General features: G+C 41.7%; 1 pseudogene; it reads right to left on the reverse strand.

The window, feature by feature from the left end:
* Positions 1-484: 484 nt before the first annotated feature.
* LOC139540957 (histone H1-like) lies at positions 485-4,943 on the reverse strand (annotated as a pseudogene).

The raw sequence follows: 4,943 nt of genomic DNA on the forward strand, positions 1-4,943 counted from the left end.
ATATTCTACGATGTGGACCTGAGAAATAGTCCGTCAGGAAATAGTCCGTCAGGAGACTGGTACCAAGATGTCATGTCCAGTGTGTTCCAGGCTCAGACTGATCTCAACTATCTGCACACTCACTGTACCAGATTTTCCCAACAAATCGTGCCATGGTCATGACTATAGAAAACACCTTAACCATCAATATTTTCCAGGAACCGGGAAGTCACTGTACTAGTGATACAATTAATCTGGCAGAAGAGGGTACTGATTAAGCAGGTGCAAGAAACAAGAACTTAACAGCTTTTTATTTATATATATATAAACTTGCATCAGTGAATCATTAAACATTATTACAAACCCCTAGCTACCACCAACACTTATCTACAGGAAAAGTGGAATAAAATTTTACAGCAGCTAGGTCTACATTTAAATGCCACAAACAAGAAGTACAAAAAACTGCTTTATTTAAAAACATATAAAGTGGATAAAAGGAGTGCAGTCACTCTGCTGCTGCCCCCCTTGCCTCGTTTCCCTGTGGGTTTAGCTTCAGGAGCAGCAGTGTCCCCTTCATCACCCTCTGCAGGCTTCTGGGAAGCTTTGGCCTTTGCCTTCTTGGCTGCCCCTTCACCCTTGGTAGTCTTCTGTGCTTTGGGTTGATACTCAGCTGTCCCCTCTGCCCCTTTATCCTCTTCGACTTGGGCTTCTTAGCAGGGGCCACCTTGGAAGCAGATGCTTTTGCGGCCTTCCTGAGTTTTGCATCCTGAAAGATGAAAATGACAGGTTTGCAATACAATCACCCATTTAAAATTAGAGATTAAAAAAAAATTTGAGAAAATTACAGATTCAATTTAACCATGATAAAGCCCAAATAGGGAACAGTACCCATGACAAAAGTATATATATAAAAAAGTCCCTTTACACCAAAACCACTTGAACAATGCCAATAGTCAGAACATAACTGAAACCACACTTGCCTCTGAAGGTTTCTCCTTCTGCTTTTTGGCTGTAGCCTTTTTCTTCTCAGCTTCTAGAGACAAGAGTTAGTGATGTGTGTGTATGCATGCAATCATGGACACAATGAGGAGAAGTGAGATACCCATACAAGTCATTGAATGAGCAATGTTAAATGTCCTCCATTGCGATGGGCGTAGCTCAATAACAATAATCCCATACAATTTGGCAGATTATAGGGTGATGTCTAAATCCTAGGAGTGATGAGCACAATCAATTCAGTGGATTCAGTTTACCGGCTTCCTTGTCCGTAGTCTTCTTGGGATCAGTGTTCTCAGTGGCCTTTGGCTTGGGTTCCTTCACCCTACCCCTGACTGCAAGCTGGTAAGGGAGAGTGATCACATGTTGAGCTACATTATATTAAACAGCAAGCCCATGTTCAATATGTTTGTCATATAATGGTGACTTATCTAATAAACACACAACTTTATATTCAAATCTGGTACCATGAAGTTTGGCTCATTTGGCAGGTAAGCTACTATCACATTCAGAAAATAGAGTCCATTCACCTTGGAACAGATTTTACTTAGATTAACAAAGCCTAGTTGCCACAAGTAGCCTAATAAAGTAACTGTCCAGTGGAGATCTCACTTTAAAAAAAGTTTCATCCTGTATAGGGATGTTACGTTTGATGCCTGAGCTCTGAGGCATGCGTTGAAATTACATTGTGCCGATTTCCGTATCACTTTATCAGAAGCACGTGGTCAATGACGTCCAAAGCTTTGTTTCGTCGAACAACCACCTGATTGGTAGAAGACAAAAAAGCTACACTGCACACACACTCTATGGGGTGTGGGACATCAGCTAAATAATTATAGGTTCTCTAAATCCTTTAGACCAGCAGGTGCCACTAGTGTGCACCTTATCAAAGCCTTGAGTAATTAACCTATTTCAGACAATTAGCTGGAAAATCTCAATGCTCCAGGAAGCTTTGTTTCCCCATCACTAATCCTATACTCGTATTTGTAGCCAAAGCATGATTTGAAATAAATAAATAAAAAAACAAACATTTAAACTTGTAACACAAAACAGACAATTTCGATAATGCTTGCCATTTCCTCATTAAACATTATATCATGTTGGCTCATTGGCTGAGCTGGCCAATCAGCAGTATACTTGATTTAATATTTTTTTATACAGGTATATGCCCACACCATTCTGTTGTTGGGGTACGTCCAGGGCCGGATTAACAAAGGGGCTTCCCGGGGCTGAAGCCCCTGTGCCCAGAAGGCAGAAAAAAAGTCACAAATATATACATACATTGTACAGCACATATTAGATATGTAGTATATATTTTTACTGCAACCGCAAACCACAGGAGGATTCAGGAGCCCTCTCTCAATGAGTGTAGACAGCTTCCTGCTGCCACTCTGCTAATCATCAGATGGGAGGAGGAGAGGTATGGGCCCCATGTGGGTAAATGGGGGGCCCTGCCTTGATTGGGTAACTGAAAAAATAAACTGCATAATAACTAAATGTGACTGGTCAATTATGTGAGTCAGGGGCTGGGCCCAAGAGGCAAAAAAACAAATTACTTATTTTATAACCAACCAAGGGAGCCTGTTCTCAATGTTCAAAATACACCAGAGAACATATTTAGCCACAGAGTATCAATAGTTTCTCAAAAATAACTGTCTTGTTTTCACAAGCGCATTCAGGTACCTGCCAAAATAAAGAAAACGCCAACAAAGTGTCTTAAAAAGGGTGTTTGCTGCAAGAACAGCTTCAATGCACCTTGGTGTAACGGATGTGAAATGGCTAGCTAGTTAGCGGGTACGCGCTAGCGTTTCAATCAGTTACGTCACTTGCTCTGAAACCTATTAGTAGTGGTTCCCCTTGCTCTGCAAGGGCCGTGGCTTTTGTGGAGCGATGGGTAACGACGCTTCGTGGGTGACTGTTGTTGATGTGTGCAGAAGGTCCCTGGTTCGCGCCCGTGTCGGGGCGAGGGGACGGTCTAAAGTTATACTGTTACATTGGCATAAATTCTACAAACTCGTTAGGTGGAAGAGAGGAGAACCAAGGCGCAGCGTGGTAAATGTTCATGATGATGAATTTTAATGCTAATCCAACAAACAGAACACTAACAAAATAACAAACGAAACAGTACCGTGTGGCGAACAAACACTGACAAACCTAAAGTGAAACCCAGGCTGCCTAAGTATGATTCTCAATCAGGGACAACGATTGACAGCTGCCTCTGATTGAGAATCATACCAGGCCGAACACAAAACCCCTGTCAGGTTTTGGCCAGGACTGTTTGGTTTTGTTCACTAGATGTCCCCCTTGCACCTTTTTTGTACCTTTTGTTTTTCTTGCCCTAATTATTGTTTGCACCTGTAAGTCATTCCCTTGTTAGTATTTAAACCCTGTGTGTTCCTTAGTTCCTTGCTCAGTGTTTGTATGTTAGCACCCAGCCCCAGCCTTTGTGAACATTTTTCTCTTGTTGGATTTTCCAGAGGTTCTCTGGTTTTGTTCTCGTGTATTTTTGGATTGGTCTTTTCAGGTTTGTTTTTTCCCTTGCTGTTTTTACCACTTTGTGGATTTTCTTTTGTATTTTGGAAGATATCTATTTTTTATTAAACCACCATCTCTAGTACTGCTGTGTCTGCCTCATCTTCTGGGTTCTGCCAATTATTAGTGACTGTTTCTCGCACCGGGTCCTGACAACCCCAACATAGAAAAACACACATAGACAGCCCACCCCAACTCACGCCCTGACCATACTAAATAAAGACAAAACAAAGGAAATAAAGGTCAGAACGTGACACTCATTTCCTTTATTTTGGCAGTTTCTGGTTGCCTACAGTCGGGAAGGCTGCAATTTGGGCAGCATGCATGCCAAATGTACAGCTTGTTGTGTTGTGGCCATAGACATAATACATTGATCTTTGGAACCTCTTACCCTGGAAATTTGAGTGGTAACTCATGGGTACTCTAGCAATGGCTGCCAGTCCTGATTTGAACGGGAACTGCCATCCATGGATTATATGTAGATAGTTGGTTGCAGCTGTCTTAGTTAGTTGGTTGCAGCTGTATTTCAAAATACAAATCGCGTGAAAAAAACATAGTTTGGAAAGCAAATGCCTACTGCTTAAAATAGAACACTGCATGTACACCCATTATAATTCTCAACTCCCAATTTTTAGTGACCGCCAGCACTGTTTTTCAAAGTAGCTCATCTTGAGATAGGCCAATGCGCTCCTCTTGGCAATAGCCTATGGCTTCATCATTATGTGAGTCAGTGTGCCACTGGAAATGGTATGTAATTGCCCAATGTAGTAATATATAAATAAAAAACACAATTCAAACAGGAAAGCTGCTTTGACATACTCAATTACAATTTTTGGGAAGGAAAACCATTTCACTCATATTGTAAATTATTGGTCATTTTTCATAGAAATCTGGAAACACTGGGCATTTACTTTAAGATTTAGACATGCATGGGTCACTTACCCGAAGCCTCCCCTGTGCTCCGTTTGCTTTCGAGTTGATGTCCTCACCAATACCCCGCCCTCGAATCCTTTTTTCAGGGTCTTGCGTATCATGTATTTCAACCTCACCAGGTCCACAGATGGATATTTCTCTGTTATGTATCCGCGAATGGCCTGCGAGGAGACCCCCTTTCGAGAGTCCAACTCCTTCAGCGCTTCGTTAACCATCACCATCGTAGGTGGATGAAGAGGAGTTCTCCGTGCCACAGCAGGTGCGTTGCTGGATTCTAACAATGAAATGGACAAATGTATCAACCGTAATCTAACCAAATAACCGTCAAATTAGGCTACTCAAATTAGCCTAAACCGCACATGGTTTTACAAACCTGATTTAGCTTTTCCGGACACGTTTTCATAATTTTTGGGCAAATCAGAAGATGACGTTACTTCTTCGGCGGCTGCTGCTTTTTTTTTAGGTGGCATGATCAAACGGTTAATCTCAAAATTAGGCTACAT

This window comes from Salvelinus alpinus, chromosome 2, assembly GCF_045679555.1.
Source record: "Salvelinus alpinus chromosome 2, SLU_Salpinus.1, whole genome shotgun sequence".
Lineage (NCBI taxonomy): Eukaryota > Metazoa > Chordata > Actinopteri > Salmoniformes > Salmonidae > Salvelinus > Salvelinus alpinus.